Source organism: Oncorhynchus mykiss, chromosome 1, assembly GCF_013265735.2.
Source record: "Oncorhynchus mykiss isolate Arlee chromosome 1, USDA_OmykA_1.1, whole genome shotgun sequence".
Lineage (NCBI taxonomy): Eukaryota > Metazoa > Chordata > Actinopteri > Salmoniformes > Salmonidae > Oncorhynchus > Oncorhynchus mykiss.
The window spans coordinates 42030233-42058051 of NC_048565.1; the positions used below are offsets into that span (position 1 = coordinate 42030233).

At 41.8% G+C, this 27819-nt stretch overlaps 1 pseudogene; it reads right to left on the bottom strand.

Moving 5' to 3' along the window:
• On the bottom strand, window positions 1-27819 carry LOC110532313 (annotated as a pseudogene).

Genomic DNA, 27819 nt, shown 5'->3' on the forward strand with positions numbered 1-27819 from the left:
GATTCTGACTGATAACTGTTCTGAAGAACTCATATCAGGAGATATTAACAAAAACACAGGCATTTCTACTGCGTGAAAGAGCTCAGCTTGGGGGAGTTAGTTTGGTGCCTGCTCACGATCTGACAATCAGTCAGTGTTGAGCTGATAGATTAATGTGGGTAAATATAAATCATTATGACACTGGGTATAAATGAAGTAAAAAGCACTCAATCTCTCCGCGCTGCACATACCACAAAACACTTTAATATGGGCCGTTTGTTTCTTACAGATAAATACATTTTGAAGTCCACACTGGAATGTACATCAACTTCTTGTTTTGAATCTCTTCCAACTCCATCTCCAACAACAACCCTATCCTCCGTCTCTCACCCTTCACACGTGAAACCAAACGACGTATCAGTGATTTTATAAATGTCTATATGTAGTTGCCATAACAACGTCAAGTCCCACACAGTGATGTCACGGTGATATCTCTCACAGTGGGTGTAGGCCTAGGGGCGTCTCCCAAGCCCATGATGCTTTGGGGCAGGTAGGAGGAACCAGCGGAGCCTTCCTGGGGGGTCACATGGGCGTTGGTATGGGTCCGTCGGAGGCGTCTGTCTGGGTACAGGCTGCTGTCGAAGGGCCTGCGGTGGACACACAGGACATGGGTTTTCAGGTTACCCTTCTGGGTGGCGCTGTAAGGGCAGTACCTGCACTGGAAAGGCTTCCCACCTGGCAGAAAGGAAAGCATTGCTTTAGACAAATCAACCTCCCAGCCCTCCCTCCTTCATTGTGTTTACTGCTGCCAACTCTGTTGTGCCAACTCTTTACTGGTAGTCATAAAATGTTGTAGACTAAATCATAATAACACCAGCAGTGGAATTAGGGAGAAAATGATTCTGTTTTCACTTTGGGAACTCCATCCCCATGTGTTCCACATACACAGTAATTCCACCTCTGACTAGTACTACATACCACAGGTGTGGCTTCTTCATTGGACCAGTTTCTCACAGCAGGAAAACAATCCTGCAGCAACAGGAAATGTTAAATATTGTGTGGATTATAATTAATGGCCATTTGTGTAGGGTTTGATTCATTTTAGGCAAATCAAGTCAAATGACAAACATTAGAAGCCTTTTTAAACCTCTACCACTTTAAACACTACAAGTTTGCATTTCCTGCAACAACAGGGTGATCAAATTAAGACATCTGTACATACTACTTTCATTGGCAACAGAAACACACACACACACACACACACACACACACATACACACACACACACACACACACACACACACACACACACACACACACACACACACACACACACACACACACACACACACACACACACACACACACTTCCTGGGCTCATGGTGGTGATGAGTGCTGGGCTGATGAATGACAGACGTCTGCAGCTGGCTTCACTAAGGCCTGCTAAAGCTTCCTGTCTGTTCCCCTCTCTCTCCTCTCTCTCTCTCTCTCTCGGATAGTCTAGCCTAGACACAAATGACCATAACACACCAATGTCCTCTATTACTTGCTTCCAGTACTGTCTTATTTAAACAAGCACTTTACACCCAATTTGAAGACCAAAGCATTGAATCTCATTTCCACTGGGTTATACTCTGTTTTTACTTTGACACCAACACAATGTCTATTTCAGGCTCTGTTACTTCACCACTACAGCGCCATGCTTCCTTTCCTTCTAAAAACTCTGGGACTTCTTCTATCATTCATGATTACAGTAAACCGTTATGGGATGATGTCATATGACATCACTTCCCAAAACACAAGCTGCCACAACCTTTTAACCTCTCTCCTCCTCTCCCTTCTCCTGTAGGCTATGAAACTGAAAGCTCTCTTTCACATCTACATAAAAAGTCATTTTGGGGGAAAAATGTAAAAAGCCCACAGAAGGTGTTGGGCAATAAAAGTTAATGCTCCATCTGTTGGTGTATAATAACCTGCTGGTTATAAAGGACACACATTTAGTCAGCAGTACAGGAAATGAGACTGAGTGACACATCTGAATACCCCCTGAATATCACTAACCTGTCTGTCTGATAAGCAACATATGTCTGAATATCACTGACCTGTCTGTCTGATATACAACATGTCTGAATATAATCTTGGAAACCAAGAACTAAAATCTTGCAGAAATGCACTAGATGTTACGTACTAATCTGCATATCACTGACCTGCCTGTCTGAATATCACTGACAGGTCTATCTAAATATCACTGACCTGTCTGTCTGCATATCACTGGCCTGTCTATCTGAATTTCACTGACCTGTCTATCTAAATATCACTGACCTGTCTGTCTGAATATCACTGACACGTCTAACTAAATATCACTGACCTGTCTGTCTGCATATCACTGACCTGTCTGTCTGCATATCACTGACCTGTCTATCTGAATATCACTGACCTGTCTGTCTGCATATCACTGACCTGTCTATCTAAATATCACTGACTTGTCTGTCTGCATATCACTGACCTGTCTGTCTGAATATCACTGACCTGTCTGTCTGAATATCACTGACCTGTCTGTCTGAATATCACTGACATGACTATCTGAATATCACTGACATGTCTGTCTAAATATCACTGACATGTTTGTCTGAATATCACTGACATGTGTATCTGAATATCACTGACCTGTCTGTCTGAATATCACTGACCTGTCTGTCTGAATATCACTGACCTGTCTGTCTGAATATCACTGACATGTCTGTCTGAATATCACTGACCTGTCTGTCTGAATATCACTGACCTGTCTGTCTGAATATCACTGACCTGTCTGTCTGAATATCACTGACCTGTCTGTCTGAATATCACTGACCTATCTGTCTAAATATCACTGACATGTCTGTCTAAATATCACTGACATGTCTGTCTGAATATCACTGACCTGTCTGTCTGAATATCACTGACCTGTCTGTCTGAATATCACTGACATGTCTGTCTGAATATCACTGACATGTCTATCTGAATATCACTGACCTGTCTGTCTGAATATCACTGACATGTGTATCTGAATATCACTGACCTGTCTGTCTGAATATCACTGACCTATCTGTCTGAATATCACTGACCTGTCTGTCTGAATATCACTAACATATGTATCTGAATATCACTGACCTGTCTGTCTGAATATCACTGACCTATCTGTCTGAATATCACTGACATGTCTATCTGAATATCACTGACCGATCTGTCTGAATCTCACTGACCTTTCTGTCTGAATATCACTGACATGTCTGTCTGAATATCACTGACCTGTCTGTCTGAATATCACTGACCTGTCTGTCTGAATATCACTGACCTGTCTGTCTAAATATCACTGACCTGTCTGTCTGAATATCACTGACCTGTCTGTCTGCATATCACTGACCTGTCTATCTGAATATCACTGACCTGTTTGTCTGCATATCACTGACCTGTCTATCTAAATATCACTGACTTGTCTGTCTGCATATCACTGACCTGTCTGTCTGAATATCACTGACCTGTCTGTCTGAATATCACTGACCTGTCTGTCTGAATATCACTGACCTGTCTGTCTGAATATCACTGACCTGTCTGTCTGAATATCACTGACATGTCTGTCTGAATATCACTGACCTGTCTGTCTGAATATCACTGACCTGTCTGTCTGAATATCACTGACCTGTCTGTCTGAATATCACTGACCTGTCTGTCTGAATATCACTGACCTGTCTGTCTGAATATCACTGACCTATCTGTCTAAATATCACTGACATGTCTGTCTAAATATCACTGACATGTCTGTCTGAATATCACTGACCTGTCTGTCTGAATATCACTGACATGTGTATCTGAATATCACTGACCTGTCTGTCTGAATATCACTGACCTATCTGTCTGAATATCACTGACCTTTCTGTCTGAATATCACTAACATATGTATCTGAATATCACTGACCTGTCTGTCTGAATATCACTGACCTATCTGTCTGAATATCACTGACATGTCTATCTGAATATCACTGACCGATCTGTCTGAATCTCACTGACCTGTCTGTCTGAATATCACTGACATGTCTGTCTGAATATCACTGACCTGTCTGTCTGAATATCACTGACCTGTCTGTCTGAATATCACTGACCTGTCTGTCTAAATATCACTGACCTGTCTGTCTGAATATCACTGACCTGTCTGTCTGAATATCACTGACCTGTCTGTCTGAATATCACTGACCTATCTGTCTAAATATCACTGACATGCCTGACTGAATATCACTGACATGTCTGTCTGAATATCACTGACCTGTCTGTCTGAATATCACTGACCTGTCTGTCTGAATATCACTGACCTGTCTGTCTAAATATCACTGACCTGTCTGTCTGAATATCACTGACCTGTCTGTCTGAATATCACTGACCTGTCTGTCTGAATATCACTGACCTATCTGTCTAAATATCACTGACATGCCTGACTGAATATCACTGACCTGTCTGTCTGAATATCACTGACCTGCCTGTCTGAATATCACTGACCTGTCTGTCTGAATATCACTGACATGTCTGTCTGAATATCACTGACCTGTCTGTCTGCATATCACTGACCTGCCTGACTGAATATCACTGACCTGCCTGACTGAATATCACTGACCTGCCTGACTGAATATCACTGACCTGTCTAATTGACACTAGGAGCTAAGATATAATTACTTTACTCATTTAGAAGCTTTGCCATTGTGTTGTAAGAAGAAAAAAAGAAAAAAAACGGACTTTGCAAGACTGACTTGGCAGTTTAGGGATGTAATACATAGTTTAATGCAGAATTAAATGTGTTTGGAACAGGTCAGGGCAGTACATTTGGTAAACCATATGTTTCAAGGAAATCAAATTACTACCAAATTTACTTTTTTCTTAGAACCATTACAAGTCATTTTTTTCCACATTAAGCAACATCAGCAAAAAATACGATATAAAGCCAGTCTTATCCGTACACGTATAGTGCTTTCCCTATCTCTCCCCTCTTTCTCTCTCCTCTTCCTGTCTCGTACATTCTTTCTTCCTGGTATTTCCCTCCCACTGGAGGAGAGGGGAGGTCCAGGACAGGGCAACCTCCAAATAAGTTCCATTAATCACAGGCCACAGTCTAATGTAACTAATATTTTACAATTAGAGGAGACAGGACTGAGCCCAGAGCCATCCATCTCCCCAGCACATGATCATCCATTCATAGGCTACACACTAGCCTGAGACCAGACCAGCTCACACACGCATTTACCAGGAAACAAGAAAGGATGGGAGAAGGGGAGGGAGAGGGAAAAGTCTATGTGTGAGCGTGTGTGTGTGTTGCAGGCAGAGATAATGACCATGATGACAGTGGTGGGGCTGTGGGGGCCAGAGAAGCTGAATGGTGACGGATGACACAGCGCGGAGCTCTGATGGCACACAGACAGTGAGTGATGACTGCACATCATTCCCAGCGCTCCACCCTTCATTATCTCTATGGGGAGACCCAGTCACAAAGGCAGCCCGCTCTGCCTGCCCTCTCTCTGCCCTCAAACGACATCTGCTCACAGAGACAGCCACACTAGCCTTCTTCTTTCACCTCTCTGTCTCGCCATCTATCTCCATCTATGCTCCCTCTCTCGCTCTCTCGCTCACTCTGTGTTTCTCTGTCTCTCTGTCATCCTTTCAGTAGAGGGTTCATACCCAGCAGACAATGAGGTAATGACTCTGTCCCCTTTCAAATCAGATCTTTTCTTTCTTTCTTTTTCTTTCTTTCATTCTTAGATAATCTGCTCTGTATCAATCTACTCATATTCACCAAGCCTCACGTGTTGGGAGGCCCAATCTGATGTCTCCCATATGTGGAGGATGTGTTATGCTAGAGTCGCTGTCCTCTCATCTATTCTCTCATATAGGATGAAACTCCTTTGTCAATAACATTCCGTATATACTGCATTATCTAATGACACATTAAATAGCAACGAACAGTGAACTAACGAGTAAATATTTCCTAACATGGCATGATGCCTTGAGCCAAGTCAACATGCAACCACAGCTATATGATTATATCGCCATCTAGTGGCCATGGTTGGGAGATGTAGTGACAGGGCATTAGCCATGAGGGAGGACTCTATATGAATCTAATGAGCATGCAGACAGATTCATCCAGGGGTCACCATCTGGCCAATTACCACTGTTGGCACACTGTGTCCGACCTGAACTGTCATCGCACACACATCGCAAATCACTCCATGTCCACGGTGCCCTGCAATATGTCACAGAGTGAATAGACCTAGACCACAGTATGGGGACATAGGGATAGGAGGCACTTACTCGACAATGCCACCTAGTTAATACTGCAAACAGGGCAGGCAGAAGCATTTGGCGTGATGAGAACAATGTCTGACTGACCACCTGCTTGTTGTTTGTAGTTAGAGCAGCCAGGTCGCCTGTGATACAAGTCAGTATTCGATGTCTATCCATGTCTGAGGACGTCGGGAGATAATGTGGAAACCAGCCACTAGGGGCAACAGTGAGCGCTGTTACCTTCAAGTAGGTTCCGTAGGTTTCGTAAGCATCAGCCTCTGGTACCAAAGGTTGTATGTTTGTATCCCGCCATAGAAGGTTGTTTTTGAAATAAATAATAATTTCAATAAAGTAGGACTGGAATTTATATATAAACGCCTGGAATATTTCAATTTTGGAGAATCTCTTCTAAAATGGATTAAAGTTATGTATAGTAATCCTAGGTGTAAAATAGTCAATAATGGCTACTTCTCAGAAAGTATTCAACTGTCAAGACGAGTAAAACAAGGTTGTCTATTTATTATGGCCATTGAAATGTTAGCTATTAAAATCAGGTCCAACAATAATATCAAGGGGTTATAAATCAAGGGCAATATGGAGTATCTAGATACTTTTTGTAACCTCTCTGGAGGAGAGGATTGGTATTGGACCACTAAAATATACAACTTTAACATTAACGCGTAGTTTACCCAAAAAAGGGTCTGGCGGTGATGTGGACATACTCGGTATACCTATCCCGAAAGAAAGAAATGATCTCACAACAATCCTTTTTTTTTACCCCCTTTTTCTCCCCAATTTCGTGATTACGATCTTGTGCTCATCGTTGCAACTCCCCAGACTTCTAAACACCCACTCTCTCTACCCGGAAGCCAGCTGCACCAATGTGTCGGAGGAAACACCGGTCAACTGACGACTGAAGTCAGCCTGCAGTCTCCCGGCCCACCACAAGGAGTTGCTAGAGCGCGATGAGCCAAGTAAAGCCCCTCCAGCCTAACCCTCCCCTAACCCAGACAACGCTGGGCCAATTGTGCGCCGCCCAATGGGACTCCCGGTCACAGACAGTAATGACACAGCCTTGGATCGAACCCTAGGCTGTAGTTGACGCCACAACACTGTGATGCAGTGCCTTAGACCGCTGCACCACTCGGGAGGCCACCACAATACATTTTTTTATAGAAAGTTAGCAAAAATAGATACGATTTTGCTACCATGGTCTATTTGTGGAAAAGTCCCCCTGATTAACTCTTTAGTCATATCCCAGCCTATTTATAAAATGAATTTGGAGGGCAGAAATGATTAAATATTAAAGCATTAGACCTCTCACTAAAGGCTTCGTCATACAAAAGTTATACTTAAATCAGAACTGGTTCTCTAGCAGATTAGTAAGAATGTCTCACCCCATGTTCAAGAATGGCCTTTTTCCCTTTATTCAGATTACAACCTCTCACTTTAGTTTATTTGAAAATTAAATAATCTCCAAAATATAGCTATTTTTAAAACAAATAATTTGATCAACTTGGGACATTTTGTTAGTAAAATTCTAGAAAAGGATTTAATGGCTTTTGAAGCTTCTGATAGGCTAATAGACATCATTTGAGTCAATTGAAGGTGTACCTGTGGATGTATTTCAAGGTCTACCTACAGACTCTGTGCCTCTTTTGCTTGACATCATGGGAAAATCAAAAGAAATCAGCCAAAAATTGTAGACCCCCACAAGTCTGGTTCATCCTTGGGACCAATTTCTAAATGCCTGAAGGTACCACATTCAACTGTACAAACAATAGTACGCAAGTATAAACACCATGGGACCATGCAGCCGTCATACCGCTTAGGAAGGAGACACATTCTGTCTCCTAGAGATGAACGTACTTTGGTGCGAAAAGTGCAAATCAATCCCAGAACAACAGCAAAGGACCTTGTGAAGATGCTGGAGGAAACAGGTACAAAAGTATCTATATCCACAGTAAAACAAGTCCTATATCGACATAACCTGAAAGGCCGCGCAGCAAGAAAGAAGCCACTGCTCCAAAACTGCCATAAAATAAGCCAGACTACGGTTTGCAACTGCACATGGGGACAAAGAGCGTACTTTTTGGAGAAATGTCCTCTGGTCTGATGAAACAAAAATAGAACTGTTTGGCCAAAATGACCATCGTTATGTTCAGAGGAAAAAGGGGGAGGCTTGCAAGTCGAAGAACATCATCCCAACCATGAAGCACAGGGGTGGCAGCATACTTCAAAGTTGTGGCAAAATGGCTTAAGGACATCAAAGTCAAGGTATTGGAGTGGCCATCACAAAGCAAAGCCCTGACCTCAATCCCATAGAAAATTTGTTGGCAGAACTGAAAAAGCATGTGCGAGCAAGGAGGCCTACAAACCTGACTCAGTTACACCAGCTCTGTCAGGAAGAATGGGAAGCTTGTGGAAGGCTACCCGAACCGTTTGACCCAAGTTAAACAATTTAAAGGCAACGCTACCAAATACTAATTGAGTGTATGTAAACTTCTGACCCACTGGGAATGTAATGAAAGAAATCAAATCTGAAATAAATCATTCTCTCTACTATTATTCTGACATTTCACATTCTTAAAATAATGTGGTGATCCTAACTGACCTAAGATAGGGAATTTTTACTTGGATTAAATGTCAGGAATTGTGAAAAACTGAGTTTAAATGTATTTGGCTATGGTGGATGTAAACTCCTAAAGCCTCCTTCACCCATGCTGCCAAACATACCCTCGTAAAACTGACTATCCTACCAATCCTTGACTTTGGCGATTTCATTTACAAAATAGCCTCCAACAGTCTACTCAGCAAATTGGATGTAGTCTATCACAGTGCCATCCATTTTGTCACCAAAGCCCCATATACTACCCACCACTGCAACCTGTATGCTCTCGTTGGCTGGCCCTCGCTTCATATTGGACGCCAAACCCACTGGCTCCAGGTCATCAATAAGGCTTTGCTAGGTAAAGCCCTGCCTTATCTCAGCTCACTGGTCACCATAGCAGCAACCCGTAGAATGTGCTCCAGCAGGTACAGTATATTTCACTGGTCATCCCCAAGCCAACTCCCCCTTTGGCCGCCTTTCCTTCCAGTTCTCTGCTGCCAATGACTGGAACGAATTGCAAAAATCACTGAAGCTGGAGTCTTCTATCTCCCTCACTAACTTTAAGCATCTGCTGTCAGAGCAGCTTACTGATCATTGCAACTGTAAGCAGCCCATCCATAAATAGCCCACCCAACCTCATCCCCATATTGTTTGTTTTTTTTGCTCCTTTGCACCCTAGTATCTCTACTTGCACATTCATATTCTGCACATCTATCACTCCAGTGTTTAACTGCTAAACTGTAATTATTTCACCACTATGGCCTATTTATTGCTTTACCTCCCTAATCTTACTACATTTGCACACACTGTTTTCTAGATTTTTCTATTGTGTTATTGACTGTAGGTTTGTTTTATCCCATGTGTAATTCTCTGTTGTTTGTGTCGCACTGCTTTGCTTTATCTCGGCCAGGTCGCAGTTGTAAATGAGAACTTGTTCTCAACTGGCCTACCTGGTTAATTTAAGGTGAAATAAAAAATAAATAAAAAATACCAGTAGATGGCGTAGTATAGGCTTAGGCCTTCAGCAAATGATTTGTCTGAGAATGAAAAAGGCACAGATGTGCCATGTCTAGAATAACCGACTGAGCTGCAAAATAGAAAGTATTTATGTTTTAGGCTAGGTCTATTCCCGTTATCTAAATATGCCATGCTGCTGTGTGTTATTTAATAGCCAAATAATTGCATCATTTATTTTATAGCCGTGCGTGGCTACTGTGGTGATCATGTAACCTAATGAATCACACTTTTTCTAGTATTTGGGAGCACGGACTGTAGGCCTTATATTAGGCATTTTGACTGTTGTATTGTGCATTCCACTCTGTGTGTAGGCTTGTTATAGCCATTTGCATTGCACAACCCCATCACAGAGGCTATAACCATATCAATAAATGAGACAAAACAAAATATTGATTAAGTCTTAGCTATAACCTGTCCTGAGTGAAATAGCCAAGGGGCCCCAAATGGTCAAAACTATCCATATGGCCTATTCTTATTGCCAGATCTGTTGTCCCTGTCAGCCACTGCATGTGTTTTTTCAAGTATTTTGTTAAAAATCTATTAGGAAGCTATAATTAGAGGCCTGTGAGCTAAGGTCTCTAGTTAAGCGGAGCCCTGTAATAAAAACAGTTATAAAACACAAATAGAGTTCTAAAATGATTCTGCAAGACACCAGTACCCCAAATAATAGCCTGAATGGCAATGCCTCCAAGTTGATGGCCTATGTTGTATTTGGATATGCCTAAATTAAACATTGACTTGTTAGGCTAAAGAACTTTAGAGAATTTAGATCATTTCAAATACACACATGTATTTCAACAAACAAATGGATAAGACTGATCTATTCTCTTTGATTTAGTTCCTATTGCAACTCAGACAAATGACTGAACTGATGACACACTGACTGACTGAACTGAATAAAAGATTAATTAAATGTTCAAATATGTTGGAATAATGAGTTGCACACATCATGCATGCTCTGCACTTTACTTGGCTAGTAGGTAAATAGGCCTACATTAGGGTATAATGACTCTATGGCTGCAGGCCTCCAGAAGGGCATCCTTTGAGGCTGAGGGGTGCTTTTACGAAGACGCATTGTGCTGTAGTGCTGCATAGAGATCACAAGCTCTTCAACTGGCCAGCAGTGTCGCAGTGGTGGGAAGAGCCTATACGGAGACGAAGACCACTGCAACAGAGTTATTGTGAAGTGTGGGAATACGTTTACGCCAGACTTAGCCTCTGTTTAACCTCTCTCTTGTTCATTTCAATGTCCATATGTTCATGACCCGATTCATATAAATCATGTCAAATTATTATTATTTTTTAAAATCCTATTAACCCCTCCTACAGAATATGCTTTGGCAAGATTTTGAATGATGAAATAAATATAAAAATATTCTACACAAAAATATTTTGAGTGGCAAAGATTCCAGTGGTCATGCATAATTCATAGATTCACCCAACATCTGTTATTATTCTGTTTCATTATTCCTGGTAGATACTACTGGTTATGATTGCAGACAGAGCCCAGAGAATAGGATGGTGCAATATTGAATTAGTCATATTTTGATAAGGTGTATGCATGGGGATGTCCACGTCAGCCAGAGATATATCCATGCTGTACAGATACACCTAGCGGACTGAAACTGCACTGTTGTAGACATAATACAGCTAGTGCTATCTAGACTTGTGCTGGCAAACAAATCCATTACATTAGCTATCTAAATGTTAAGTAAACTCAGCTGAGGAGTAATAGAGAATTTTAACTTGAAAACATGCAGGATACCTCTTTCAGGTTTCCCTGACTTCCGTTTTTTATACTGTGTTATGCTTGTTTGCATAGCACTCCTCACAGGCCGTTTGGTGTACTTTTTTAACTGCCAAAACTCTGAAAGGTATTATTGTACTTCAGAATTGCACCACAAGATTTGTTCAAGACTAAAATGTTTGTCTGTAATCGTAGCATGGTGTTTGTATGTTCACAAATGAAATTTCACGTTTATGTTTCACGCATTGCCATTGCTTTTCTTACGATCCTAACGATGTGTACATTGTGGCTCCATACATCTCTCCCTGTCAAACATATGCGCAGTATATGAGTGCATGAAATTCTACCGAGCGCATGGCTTGAGCGAGGATTTTCACCGTTAGTTCATTGTTTATGTCTTTATGTTAGGTTGGTCAGGGCGTGAGTTGGGGTGGGTAGTCTATGTTCTTTTTTCTAGGTTTTTATATTTCTATGTGTTTGGCCTAGTATGGTCCTCAATCAGAGGCAGGTGTCGTTCGTTGTCTCTGATTGAGAATCATACTTAGGTAGCCTGTTTTCCCCATTTTGATTGTGGGTGTTTAATTTATGTTTAGTGTCTGTTCACCTGGCAGAACTGTTTCGTTTTCTCTTCGTTATTATTTTGTGTAGTGTTCAGCTTTTCAATTAAAATATGACGAACACTTACCACGCTGCACTTTTGGTCCCCTTCTCCCTTCCACCAACGAGAAGCGTTACTACAGATGGGTTAAGCGCAGTTTCGACATGGTGGGATCTTTTTGTGTCAGTATAATTAATTGTTCAAGAAATGGCGGTGGAAATGCCTTTATGCGCAAATATTGATATAATAACCATCATATCGAAAGTAAACTTGGAGTCACACGATGATATGTTGTGGTCCTCCCACTACGACTCGGAAAAGCATGCCGTTTATTTGTCTACATATGAAATAAATTGTGATGAACTTCACAGGGTGGTGAAAGTGCACGGTGTTGAGTTTGATGCTTCTTATCAATAAATATCAAGAGTCTTATTCTGGTGACATGATGATCAATGCTTGGCTGCCGTTTGATCAATACAAATAATGTAATAACAATATCCATAATAATCTCATCATGTAGGTAGCCTACCCGCACTGTATCTGCGAGCTGTTGGTAAGAGCTCATGTGCCAAGACCAGAGTGGGCACATTTGCAATGTAATGCAACAGTTTTTGTGACAAAATCAAATAGAATTGAACGTGCAATGGAAACCCATTTAACTTGTATTTTTTATTCTGTACGTTGGAATTTTACCGCAAAAGGGATTTGTATGTGCTCTACGTCATCACGCACAGCCGTTTATCCAACAGTAAGACAGATTGATGGAAACACATCGCTAGTTAGAAAATACCGATATTGTTTTATGCAGATTTTAGAATATTCGTATGAAAATCTGTTGCCAATTAGATGGACACCTAGCTCCTGACACATGTGTTCATGTGTCATTGGTGCTGGTGGCCTGTGTTCGAGACTCGGTATGGGAATCAACCGACTCTCTCTCATATTCTTAGCAAAATTGTATATGTGGTGTATATTTTTTTAAAGATCCTAGAGTTCTCTTTGAGATGCTCAACTATATAGAATTAATACATACTATTAATTCATGAGGTATAAAAAATGTGGTCATAATTCGTGCTCAAGGGGAAATCCTACACATTCCCATTTTTCAATGACAAACTAATTTAGATCAGAGAGGTGTGTTGTAACTGTTGCTAAATAGTGACATCAACATATTTTGCTAAGAATATGAGAGTAGAGTGATTCCCATAGCCAGTCTCGAACACAGGCCACCAGCACCAATGACAAATGCCCTAACCACTGTCCCAATATGAGATATCTCCAGGTGTGCTTATTGGGCCAGTATAGTTAGGCCCTGTACTGTCCAGAAGAAACTCTACCCCTCCCTCCTAGGCAATTGGGTAGATCCGAAACAACTTGATAGGTGTAAGGGTGTAAGCAATAGGATGAATGCACTTTGAAGTAAATCTCAGCTCTGTTAAAAGTACACTAAAGAAAAACTTTTATTGATCATAGTGATTCAGAAGTATCATTAAAACAGGTTAATATGCCCCACCAACATTAGACAACTATACTGAAAGCTCTTACATTTCTGAAATAAGTCAATGAAATAAATTATGAGACTAGTCAGATAAACCCATTGATGACATGGACATGGTGGCATAACAGGAAGACTGGCGTACCGTGAACCAAGAGGTTGTGAGTTTTAATTCGAGGTGAAGACTGTTGAATAATAATTACTTTAGAAATGAACATGCACAATTTTATCATGCATGTCAAAGTGTGTCAGTTGAAAACAATGTATTTGTCAGTATCTCTAACCTTGCTTCAGACAAAGAGCTACGAATGGATCAGTGGTTCACCAAGCAGGGCCTCGATTGACCCCGGCAATGGTAGCAAGGCGTGATGTGCAGTGATACAATTTTTTTGGTGGGGAGAACGTTTCTTTGGTTCCATCAGGCGACGTCATGACAACTGATACACAGAAATGTTCTTGCAACGTTCCCATGAAACGTGTCTATAACAATATCTTGTGTTCCGAGAACATGGCAACCATGTACTGTGTATGTTTGGTGGGTCGTTATTGGGATATTCTCCTAACCCTCCGAAAACTGGACACGCATGTTTTTGCAACATCCCATGAAACGTATCTAGAGCATTTGTATTGTATATTCTGAGAACATGGTAACCACAATCTGGGTATGTTCTGTTTGACATTCTACAACGGGTGGGTCTAATTCTGAATGCTGATTGGTTAAAAGTGCATTCCAGCCGGTGTCTATTCCACAAGTTACCACCGGCTAAGTCTATGATGTTAAAATGCCTATTTACTTTGTTCCATCTGTTCCATCCACTGTCTCATCAGCCCAGGCAGGGAAGTTATAAACTTGATCTCCACTATAAATGGAACATTTATAACGAACGACTGGGTCGCGTCCATAGATACAGAACAAAAAGACTGAATGACTGGGTGGCGTCTCTGGCAACCGAACCGATAGAACAAACAACCAGCCGGCTTGGCTTGGTTAGCAACCCTAGATTTGTTTCGGGACTATATCTTGTGGAAGGATGAAATAGTATGAATAAATTCATCAAAATAATATTTTTAATGAAAATATGTCAATCATTATTTGAATATGTTGGTAACCCGTTGTGTAAAGTGATAATGCCCTCGAAGCCCATGTTTTGAGGATTTATCGGCATGGTTTGCCAGCCCTCAACTTCGTATCAGGCCTAACAACACCCGTGCCAATATATCCTCCAAACACCGGCTTCTCGGGCATTATCACTTAATTAAGGGAATGTTCTCCTAACTATGACACCAAAACATGCTAACATAGATAGAATGTTCTCCTGACTAACAGAATACTGGAAGTTCAAACATTAGAGGAACATTACGGGTAACATTACAAAAACATTCTCTCTACCCTAGAATTGTTAGCTGGGATACTGTACACTTTTGAAAGCAGTGCGTCACACAAGAACAGAACAGATGTTGTGCCCAAAACAGAGTTGACAGGCACTTTCATGTCTTTTATAAGAGCATATTGTGTTTCATATTGTGTTTCTGCATCAGATGGATCAGAATGACAGAGTTTCGAGTTGCACGCATATTACATGCATCTAATATCAAAGGATCCCAGCTGTCTGAAAGATCTCTCTAGAGAGCCAGGTGATTAAATCTTGCTCTCTGCAGGCGTATCACACAAGATTTAAGCCACTCCATCAAATGGGTCCCGTTGCCTGGGTGATTTGTTACTGATCAGATGGTGAAATTGTATCTTCCTCTAAGTGGGGATGTAATCAGTGCCACACACCTATGACTCCAATGCCCTTGTTTTAGTCCTTCTGAGAATCACAATCAAAAGTGTTTAAACTAACTACAGTGCAACCGTTTCCTCTGACACATTGTCTGCTGAGGTAAGCCTATCTACCTAATGAAACAGTGTTCTAAAGATCCAAACATATAGGAAAGGATCGTATAGGAAAGGCATATGATGTTATAAGGAGGCGGGATCACTACTTGACCACTAGATGGCATTGAACGCTCATGTAATATGAAGTTACTACGGGGAAAGAGTAAGATTAGGAGGAAGAGGTACAGATGACATCATTCATGGGGTAGAGAGAGAGGCACTCACCTGAAGTCTCTGCTCTCTCCATGGGCCCTCCACCGCCACCATTCAAGCTGGCTGCATGGCCGTTGAGGAGCATGTGGTTCTGGTCACTGGAAGACTGGAGGACTGACAGGAGGTTTCTGTGGAGGTGGTGGTGGTGAGGAGTCGGCACTGGCTTCAGCAGCTCCAGAGGAGAGAGGAGAGGCTGGATGACCGACCTGCCCCACTGGCCCTGCTTCTCCTGGGGACACTGAGGGGCCTCACTGGACCCATGGGGACGGCCAACCATCATCTCTGTCATCTTCTCACTCAGCCGTGCTTCGCTGCTGCTACTCTTCATTATCCTTAGCTTGTTGAATTCCTCTTCTTCCTCAACTTTGTTAAACACATGGCTCTCGAGTGCACAATCCTCATTGTGAGCTGAGAAGTCATAGTTGTGTTGGTCGTCCTGCCTTGTGGGCATCTCCAGGTCACCAGTGCCAGATCCAATCTCTGACTGTTCAGCCGTGTGTTGCCCATTGTGTGCCTGGAGCCTGTTGCTATTGGAGGAGAGGGGGCCATTACACACACTGCTGTGCTGCTGGAATAACCCAGTCAATCCCCCTTGAGATCTGTCCATGTGGGCTGAGCCAGCCTGAGGCGAAAGCACCCAGTCTGGCCTGAGAGACAGATCCAGAGGCTCATACTGGGACTTCCTGGTCCTGGGTGTGACTGCAGAGCCACCAGTACCTGTCTCCCCCTCACTGTCCCGGTCACTCCCCTTGACTCCAACACGGTCCTCCCCCTCAGAGCTCCCCTGTCCTCCCCCCCGAGTGCTGACCATACCTCCCCCTGCCCTCCTCTTTCTGTCCCCTCTCAGAACACTAGATGTCAGGTCATTGATGAAGGTCTGTATGGATTGATGAAGACCCTGTGGCTTCACACTGCTGTCCTCCATAGCTGGAGGTCCTCCATAGGCCTTGTGTAGGTTTGAAGGGTTAGGCAGATTGGGTGCTAGCCTGTCCATGTGCAGAGTTGCTGGGTTTCTCCTGTTCTCATCAGGATCCTCCAGGACACTGTAGAGGCCAGAAGTAGGACTCTGGTCCTTGGGGCTGGGGCTCTGTGGGGACGAGGGGTCTATGTTGTCCCTGGTGTCGTGGTTCCACTGGGGGTGGTGGTGGAGGTGGTAGCCTTCCAGACGGTAACTGAGAGAAACTGACTGTGGGCTGGTGTAGTCACTGGGGGGACAGCTGTAGGGCTTCTCCTCACCTGTTAGAGCTACAAAACAGAACAACGGCACAGCCTGAATCAGACGGTCTCGATTACCAATCTTTCACATTCATGTTTCTCTGGATAGTTGTCAGTATGTGCTATTTAGAGACAATTGTCTGACTTGTACAACTAAATCATTGGCAGAGTGAAAAACAACCTAAAGAACCTGAGCGATTGGATCATCTCTTTGAACTTGGGTAATGTGTGTGTAAATATAGTCGACATTTCTGAACATGAACCATGTGTGCAGCGCCACACAATACTGAGTTGAATGATTTAAGTTGTGCTCTGCAGTAAATCAGGCTTGTAATCAGCTTTCAGCCCAAGCGATGCATCATCGCACAGTATGGAGTGCAGAGCACCATACGCATTGAATATACTCAAAGATGTTAGCAGCAAATCAGATTCTTTATAATGACATACTGTAGTAGCTATCTTCTAAATGAAAGAGGTGCACATGTTGCAGACAGAGGGCCCCATTCTATCGAAAGCAACCAACTGGGATTCCAAGTCAAAAAGAACATTATTTCTCTGCAATGAGAGATCATTTCAGTTGAGTTCATTTTTGTTTCTTTCTGTGAACATTGTTTGGTTGAGTTCATTTTTGCAGAGTGAGGAAAATTCTATTATTGGCTTTTACCCATCAACTTGGATTGACGTCTCACCTGTACAATGTTCATATTAGGACAAAGTCACATGTCCATGAAGCTTGTGTTAAAGTCATTTGTGTACCTGTCCTAATATGGACTCTGTATACATGAACATTTCCCACCATGTGTCATGTTAGGTTGAGCTGTGTAATAACAGCCTATCCTATAGGGTTACATAAACTTCCACAATTTTGAGTTAGTGCTTGTCTGAGAGATCCTTGGTGTGTCCCAAATGGCACCACATCCCCTATATAGTGCACTACTTTTGGCCAGGGCTCTGGTCAAAAGTCGTGCTGTATATAGAGCGTAGTATGCCATTTGAGACACACGGCTTCAATTCCTCTGTCTTTAAGCAGCCCAGCTGTTTCGGTGCCATTCCAATTACTGTAAAAGTCATCCGCCGCCATTAAGCCACAAATATTGGCAGTTTATTGTCTAACACTCTCCTGGCATTTGAAGGTCAGGTCATATATTATACTGTGTCTTTTAGGGATGTGGCGTCTGGGATGGCGAGATAAAGCCCAGCGCTGTTCATTTAATTCTATGCATATTGATGCCTTATTGTTCTTCTTTAATGGACTAATATCTGACTTACAACAATGATTCCTTCCCCTTGGCTGAAATATACATTTTATAACAACCCCAGATCAGACCTGACCCTGAGGAATTTCTCCCTGAGGTCAATCTCTAATGATCTAGAGTTGTTTGTTATGCCGTCTCCAACTTTAATACTAACACCATCCATCATTTAATGATAAATTATTTAATTTTTAAAGAGCCTTTCTTTAAATATTAGAATTTTAAATGACATAATATAGCTAGAGGAGAGAGGAATATAAATGAATTGAATGGAGCAGATCATAAAGCCCCACACTAATAATGAGGTAGAAAGCACTGCTAGTCACATATAAATGATCTTGAACTACACACAGTCAACTACACACTATGTGTGTGTGTGTGTGTGTGAGTGTGTGTGTGTGTGTGTGTGTGTGTGTGTGTGTGTGTGTGTGTGTGTGTGTGTGTGTGTGTGTGTGTGTGTGTGTGTGTGTGTGTGTGTGTGTGTGTGTGTGTGTGTGTGTGTGTCCAGCCAGGACAGTGAGCAGGCAAGGAGCCTCCTCAGAAACACCACACCCATTGTCTCCCCACTGGGCACAGACGTCAGTTCAACGTATAGTTTTTGAGTAGATTGAGTTGTCAACTAATGTGAATAACAAAAAATGTTACCACGTTATTCGATTTAGGTGAAAATTCCCTTACCTTGATGGCTTTTTGCAAATCCAATCAGTTTTCCAAGTTGATTCAATGTCCTCACATTGAAAATCTTGGTTGAAATAAAGTGGAAATAACGTTGATTCAACCAGTTTTTGCCCAGTGGGTCCAGTAACAAAAAAAACTCCTACTGCTTAACGGCAGTCTTTCAGACAGACAGGCACACTAGCTAGGTTTCTATCCAATTGGTGACAGATTTTCATGCAAATATTAAAACATTTGCCTGATGAAAATATGCACATTTTCACACCAGTAGTGTATTTTCACCAAACTGGCTTGTTGCGGATAAAAATACATAAAAATCATTACCATGAAATTACCAGCAGGCCTAAAACGCAGAACACAAACATATGTGACCTTATCTTTGGCCACTGTCTCTTTCATAAACACATTTGCTCGCTAATACCCCCCAGAGCAGCAAAACCAAACAAAGACTCAACACCCGACTCTCCCCTTTTCTCTTGTCTTTGGACGGGTGCCATCTTTGTAATTGTGTTGTTCATGCTAACTTAATCAGTTTTAGATTTACTTACACTGCTGAGGCCCACATTATGTGCGAGAGTAATTTTAGCGCTTCGATTGATCAACCAAACTTCAATTACTGTATCATTACAGGGCCCTGCCTCTCTCACCTAACACAGAGGATCATACAATGAAGTGGTGCATATGAGTTATACAGCCTGCGATTAGAAATGCAAAATAAGAACTCAAATAATGTGCTGTGGCAAAGCATCCAGCTGGTGGGGAAAGTGATTCATTTCATATGGAAATGCATTCTTTATTCAATGTATTCACCCCCCATGTATACGGACACACACGCACACACACACACACACACACACAAACACACACACACACACACACACACACACACACACACACACACACACACACACACACACGTGTGCGCACCCGCATTATTGTTCTATTGTAAAAGTATACATGCAGTATAAACTAAAACACCTAAACGAATAAACCTTGGTGGTTTGCTTTAAGATGAAACCATCTGAGAGGAAGAGACACAAGACTGCTGGGGAGAAAATAAGTGCACCAGATGTTCTTTGATGTTTATAATAGCATATATTATTAATATTAATTAGACCACATTGTCAATGACGCATTTGGGACGTTTCCAAGTCAATTAAGCCAAATGGCATTCAGGAGACGTGGAACAATATTTCAAGGCAGGTGTTCACAACTCCCACGGTAAATCTTTTTATCAGCGTCTAGGAAAACAAGCATTTTGAGCTTCATTTGAGCCTCATACCTCTTATCTGCAATAATAATTAAAAAGAGGATTAAGGGACAGAAGTGAGAATGGGAAGTCAAGCCAAAAGGTAATCCGGTTTACAAATCAGAAATCAGTAGTGTTCAAATCTACTTGTATAGGCCCAGTTTGTGCATTTAAAAAAAACAGCTATGGTACACATTTAAAGGGATTGTTCAGCGAAATTACAAATGTAGATGTTTTTTCTGAACTATCCCTTTAAGCATCATCAGATGGAACTAGAAGTTAGAACGATTAAATACAGTTGCACTGATTTCTATCCCCCTAAACATGATCCTTCCTTGTCTCTCTGTAACCACTCGTAACGTGTTAACATGTATACAGTAGAAGTAGCGTGAAGCCCGGGGAAAGGAACAAAGACTAAGTGAGGACGAAATCATTACATGCACATTGACCTTGGGGTTAAGAGTTTGAATAGGACTAATGAATAACTGTCAGAGGATTTCAGGCATGTTTATGTTCCCAATTCAAATCCAGACACTCTGATGTAGGTCAGGGGCCTCTAAAGCACTCCCATTAGTTTATCTTTTTTTAAACGAGTCATTATTCACAATCTAAGATTAGAATTAGAGTATTTCATCTGTCTTGATTAGATTTTAAGAACACCATTCTCAACACTAGCTAGTATCCATATGAGTAAACAGACCATAATCTAACATGTTGACACTTGTATCACTACTGTATTTGGACAACTTTATCTGCATCTACTGTTTCTAGTAAAGCAGTCGTTAACTCTGACAACTGTATCCGCTGTCCATATTGGAAACATCAGTATAACTTCATGACTACAGACATTTTGGTTAGGAATAAAACGGCCACTTATTCAGGCCTAATCAATGTGTCTCAAGCTGAAACATCTGGCAACAATGATAATTCCTCAACGTCTCCTGAATTAGAACTCCTCCAGCCACTGTAATACTCCAGCCCATCGAGACACACTCGATCAGTTAGCAGGCGCAGCAAACTTATCCCATTCCTAAAGCCCCTCATCAAGACCTGCACTTAGTGCCTGTATGTTCTCCATATGTGTAGGATTTACCTATCTGTCCCGCAGCAGACCTGCGTGTTGAGCCGGGGCCAGCAGTGTGTGATTGTGTTAATTAGTCTGTCATTGTGAGCATGGGGAGCAGCTGCAGAGGTCTCGGGGATATATTGTCAGAGCAAAACAATGCAGTCCTTAAGCCCCTGAGTGAGTCCTCCATTACACAGGAACTAGGGGAACAAGATGAGGAGAGGCGAGCCGGGATCCATCATTTAAAGAAGCACTGACGCCTGACCTTTAAAATGAATTAGTTTCCATGCTTAATATCGACTCAAATTACACTCTGATACCGAACGTGGCAGCCCAGACTTCCTCCGATTCATTCTCAGCTAGCTTTTACAAACATAGGACTGTAGTATTGGCTGGGGACTGGGGAAGCAGGAGAAGCTGAAAATACCATAGATTGTAGCTGTTTTGTAAAGGGCTGTGGCAGGATTACCCTTAAAATGCTGGTATTTACATGTGCATACAAGTATAAGTAGACAATATGTCAACAAAACATTTAACAAGATTAGACCTGATCCATTTATCTCTGTTTCGCGGCCTTCATTTGGGGAAACAGTGGATCAAATCCCCCAAAACCGTGTCAGAGACACTGACTCTCACCAACCGTGCTAGAAGATCAAACCTGGGTTCAAAGACTATTTGAAACATTTCCAATAGTTTGCGTGTTTGCTTTAGTCTACCTAGAGTGCTCAGGTGCCTGGTGGTAGTTTGCACCTTGGGGACGTTTCTATTGGTTCCATTGCAACACGCGAGCTCAATCGAAAACAGCTAAAGTATTTGAAAGAATTTCAAATAGCATTTGAACCCAGGTCTGTAAAAGATCCAGAATTCTAAGCTAAGGAGGAGATGAGGAAGCGTATATTTTTATGTGAAAATACTAGAGCTGCAGCTAGAATGCAGACAATGTGTTAACAGGATGCCATGACAAGAAAAGCATGCACCCAGGGAGTCAAATCATCAAAATCACCAGGTGGAACAGAAGACTATCAATAAAAATACCATGTGGTATATCAAATCATAAAAATCACCAGGTGGTATATATCAAATCATTAAAAACACCAGATGGCATGCATTAACATATTGTGCCCCGTAGGAAAGGCAAGGGGTTGGAATTGGACTGATATAAAATAGCAGAGGCTAATTATCTCTAGCATTCGACATGACAACATTAAAGTTAATAAGCAAAGAAAGTCCTTATTATTACTGATTATATTTTTTTTTGTATGGATATGCTGCTGTACTGACCCTGTGCTTCAAGACAAGTTCACCTGAATAGATTAGTGAAGTTTAGCCAAAGGCATAGTTTTATCTCCTAATGGAACAGTGCAGTTGTGTTCCATTCTAGTCTATGCATGATGGGAGGGATAGCAAATGGTATACATTTGGAACATATGGCCGATTTATGGAAGTTCTCAAACATCCTCTCCATATAAGTGTGCCCATTGAAGTCACCATATGCTGGTCATCTATTTGACCTTGACCCTGGAACTGAGGATATGTCAGTTACTGTAAAATATTGACCATAGAATACAGAATGCATAAATAGACCTATATCAAACCATTTAGAAAAACTGAAACAACAATGTCTTAAACCATCTGCAACCACTAAGTAAGGAAAGACGGTTTTGTACCTGAGACTGGGGAGGAGGGGAGGCTGCTGTCATCCTGGGTACTGCCAGTCTGAGAGAAGCATGGTCCTATGAGGCTCCCCTGCAAGACATGGCTCAGTCCTGGGCTGCTAGGCCTACTAATAGCCGGGTTCTCTGGGTCGCTCACAGACGCTTGTCGCTCATCTAATGACACCCTCCGCTTAGCCAGGAAGGCCCGCTGCTGTTCTTTAGCTGTGTATAGGTCTCCCTCATCTACAGCCGGTCCTGGTGCCATGACCTGCCAGCCTGGGTAGCTATTGAGGTTGTCTCCCTTGTTGGCAGAAGCCTGTAGTTGATACTCCCTGCTGCTGGCAGTCAGAGGAGGCACCAGATTATTCAAGCCCAACAAAGAGCGATTATTCTCCCCCTCAGTCATTGAATCATGTCCTGGTGCCAGCATCCTACCCAGCATCTCTTTCACCTTCATCCCAATGCCAGTTGTGGCGAAGATCTGCTGGAACTCTGAATGGCCCGCTCTCTCAGCGGAGAGGAACCTGCTGTTGAGGCTTGAGATGTACTGGGAGTAGAGGTGGATGTAGTGGGCATCCTGGGCTACACTAGTCATGCTGACAGATACCCCCTGGTCAGCAGGGAGCTGCTTGTTCTTGGCAGCCAGCTTGTTGAGGTGGACCTTCATGTGGTTCTTGAGGAACCAGGGTTCTTTGAATCGCCGGCTGCAGATCTGGCAGCAGTGCTCGAACGAGTCCTTGTGCTTACGCATGTGTCCCTTGAGGAACCAGGCCTGACTGAAGGTCTGACCGCACACCTCGCAGGGGAACTCCCCACCAGGGTGCTTCACGCCCCCACCGCTGCCCAGCGCGGGCCTCTGAGTCTGGGCCGACTCGGAGGCGATGTGGGTCGTCTCCACATGGCTAATGAGCTCCTCCTCATGGGAGGTGGCGAACTCACACAGGGTGCACTTGTAGGGCTTGTGGAGGATCCGGATGTGGCGCTCTAGCTCCTGCTGCTTCCTGAACTTGCCCTTGCAGAAGGAGCAACGGAAGCCTGCAGAAGGCTGGGCCTGGGTGTGATCCTCCTGGCCTGTGATGGTCATCTTGGGGGAAGTGGATCGCAGTGATAGAGTCTCTACAGGGCCAGAACCTGTGAAGGTCAAGGGGAGCTGGGTGGTGGTAGAGGCTTGCTGGGGCTGGGCTATGTGGGGTCGTGGTGGCTGGGGCAGACCACCTAGACCATCCCTGATGTGCCTGTCCCTCAGGATGGCCCTCTCCTCCAGCTCATGGAGCAGTCTGTTCTCTTCTCTGATCCGGCCACGACCTTTCCCAAGGTTGCCCTGCTTGTGAGTGCGCAGGTGGATCTTGAGGTTGCCCTTCTGTGCTGCCCGATGGTCACAGTAAGGGCATTTAAAGGGCTTCTCGCCTGTGTGCGTGCGCATGTGCAGCGACAGGATGCTGTTAAAGCGGAAGCGCTTGCCACACAGTTGGCACGGGTACTTCCTGTTCTTGCGCGTGTCTTCCTGGGTGCTATTGACCTGGGTCATGTGACCCTGGTTCTGTACCCTCAGGAACTGTGGGAAGATGTCCACCCTTCCATTTATGCCACTCACAACCCTGGCTGAATCCATCAGCTGATTGGCTAGCAGTGCCATCTGGCTCCTTTAGTGTGACTGTCCTCGTCCAATGGCGTGGCGGCTTTATCTACTCAGGGATGTGTGGACTGTTACAGTATGGAGGTCAGAGATTGGATGTCCCAGAGTCCTTCAGAAGCTTCTGCTTGTGGTTGATGGTATAGCGACCTTTGCTACCTTTTCCTCAGAGAGTTGAGTTGGACACACCTAGGCACATAATAGAAACTTCCACCTAAAAAGAGGAAATAATAGAAAAGACACATAAGGCATGAACGTGAGCAATAAGTGCAATAGAGCCCTCATATTACATACTACATTTACAGAAAACTCAAAGTGAAAATTATAAAGTATTCTAGTGATGATTTGGTGGAAATGTTCTAGTTAAAGGCCCAGTGCATTAAAAAACACATTTTTTCTGTGTTTTGTTTCATATTGTAAAACATCTGAAAACTAACACTCTAAAAGTGTGAAAAAAGTTGGTCAGTGTTATTTCCTCATACTTGCTGGTTGAAAGTTCAATCTACACAGTTCCTTGTAATCAGAAGGTTTGCATGGGCGGGAGTTTTGGCTTGATTGTTGACATCACCAGTCGATAAATTGGATAATAGACCAATAACAAAGAGAGTTCAAAAACTCTGTCAATAACAGCTAGTTTTCAGTTTTCCCCTCCCCAGTCAGACCACTCCCAGACAGTCCTAGAAAAATTATTGCTTGAGAAAAAAAAAAATCTAAAAACTATTTTAGTTTTTTGGAAAACTATTACAGTAAGGTACTTCATTGTTACCATGAAAAGTTGTAATATTGATACAAAAATGGCTGCATCGGGCCTTTAAACATATCTGACAAATTAAGTATGTATGTTGTTAACATGCTTTGATCATTTCGGCTAGGAGATGACGCACCTGAAATAGATAAAAATACTGTGTTTCTTATTCCTGACTTTAGTATATTTGTGGTCTCACCTTATTGTTGTAGAGTGCTAAAAAGCTGATTACGCCTAACAACAAAGTCTTTCTCTCCATTTGCAGTATACCAATACTATGATGTGAGATGGAAATCTTTCTCTTGGTCTCATTTTAGACTGACCATAGGTCAGCTACAATACTTAGCAAGCATAAACAACACAGCACCAAACAACGTATCAAATCACGTCCTACAAATCCTACCAGATATTTCACAAATATTTCAAATTGTTGTACAAACAAAAGCCAAAAAACAATGAAACATAACCTCTTCTCCTCTTCTCCACCGACCCATTTCCTCTCCATCTCTATGTACTAACAAACAAAGAGGCAAGTTCAAAACGTGCTAGGATGGCATAGGTTACATAAATACTAAAAACAAAAAGTTATATATAAGAGTTCTTTGGCTTGTAACCATAGCAGATACCTTTTTGGTATTATATAATGTAATAATATATATAATTACAATCGATATTGTATTCAATATAAACAGAGATGACCCAAAAATAAATATTAGACACTGTTAAAACATTCGTACGGAGAGAAGCACCAGGAATGAACGGCTTTCCCATAGAATAATATTTAACATTTTAGGACAAAGTAGCTCCCTATTTACACAAATGACAAAACACCTCACTCAATTCAGTGCTTCCTAGTTCCATGTATCAAACAGTTATTTCAGTTATATTAAAATCAGGTCAATCTGGAGTCCCCTGCTGATTACAGACTCATAACTTTAATACATTGTGACAATAAAATAATGACAAAGCTCATAAGCAATAGAATAGCAAAAGTCTTATCACTCTTGATACATATCAATCAAACAGGGTTTATTAAAAATAGACACTTACAAACAAATACAAGAACATGTTTTAGTTTAATACAATACGCAAAAAAACAAGATATAGGTTGATCAGACTTTCGACCATCTTAAATGGTATTTTCTATTCACAACTTTGGAAGTTTTCAACTTTCCAGCTGAAATAATACATGTAATACAAATATTATATAAATGTCCTAAAGCAAAGATATACACAAATAATACATTATCTGATGAAATTGATTTAGAAAGAGGCACAAGACAGGGATGTCCTCTTTCCCCCTCCTGTTTGCACTGTCAATTTAACTGCTTGCAGAAAGAATTAGACAGTTATTAGTATTGGTAAACATGAATATAAACTAAACGTATTTGCAGATGATCTCCTGATATGCCTGACCAATTTTGAAAGCTCAATGACCCCCTTGAAAACAAATATTTTCTGAATACAATAAAATATCAGAATCTAAAATTAATGTGGGAAAAAAGGAAATAATGGCAAAAGAAAAATTTAAATAATAATTATACAGCAATCCTTTAAGTGGACCACAATTTTTTTTAAATACATAGGATGCTTAATAAGTGACAAACAAATATATAAAGATAACTTTATCCCGTTCCTTAACAATATGAAAGCAGTTCTAATTAAATGGAACAATCTTCCCATAAATCTTAAAGGTAGAATAAACCTTTTCAGAATGGCATGGCTCCCAAAGTTTTTATAGTTATTCTCAGTAATACCAATTACCCCACCGAACATATTCTTTAAAAAAGCATACTCGGTCATAACAAACTTTATATTGCTAATAAAACTCATAGAATAAAAAAGAGGGTTTTACATCTTCCTAAGTCTGAGGGTGGTTTTAACCTTCCAGACTTGAAATTGTATTAACTCGCCACCCAAGGCTTTTACTTGCGATGTATAGTTAAATGCAGTAAAGAGGAACAATGGGTTCATAATGTAAAGGTGCATGCTACATAATGAAGAGGTGCAATCTTTTCACGTGTCTGTTTTCAAAGGATGGAGCAAAGAACATTAACAACTTCATAATTAAGAACATTAGAACAACATGGAAGAATCACTATCACTTCCTACATACCAACGCTATGGAACAATCCTTGGATAGCTTTTTAGAATTCACAGATACGTTGGTCCACATGAAAATCTAAAGGCATAGAATGTACGTATAATCCACTATGAACTAATGTATAGATTTTTTTAAAATATAAAACCTACAGCAAAATGGCTGAGTCATGTCTTAAGTGTAAAATGAACAATGACTCAATAATCCATACCTTCTGGGAATGCTGTAAAGTCCAAACGTTATGGGCGGAGTTAGAATGTTGGCTGTCAGACGTATTACAATGTAAATGTACTTTTAACCCGCCTATCAGCATATTTCAAGGCATGGCATATGAGGGTGCAGTGAGATACCCGATGGGTTGGACCATACTTTTCTTGTCAATCAT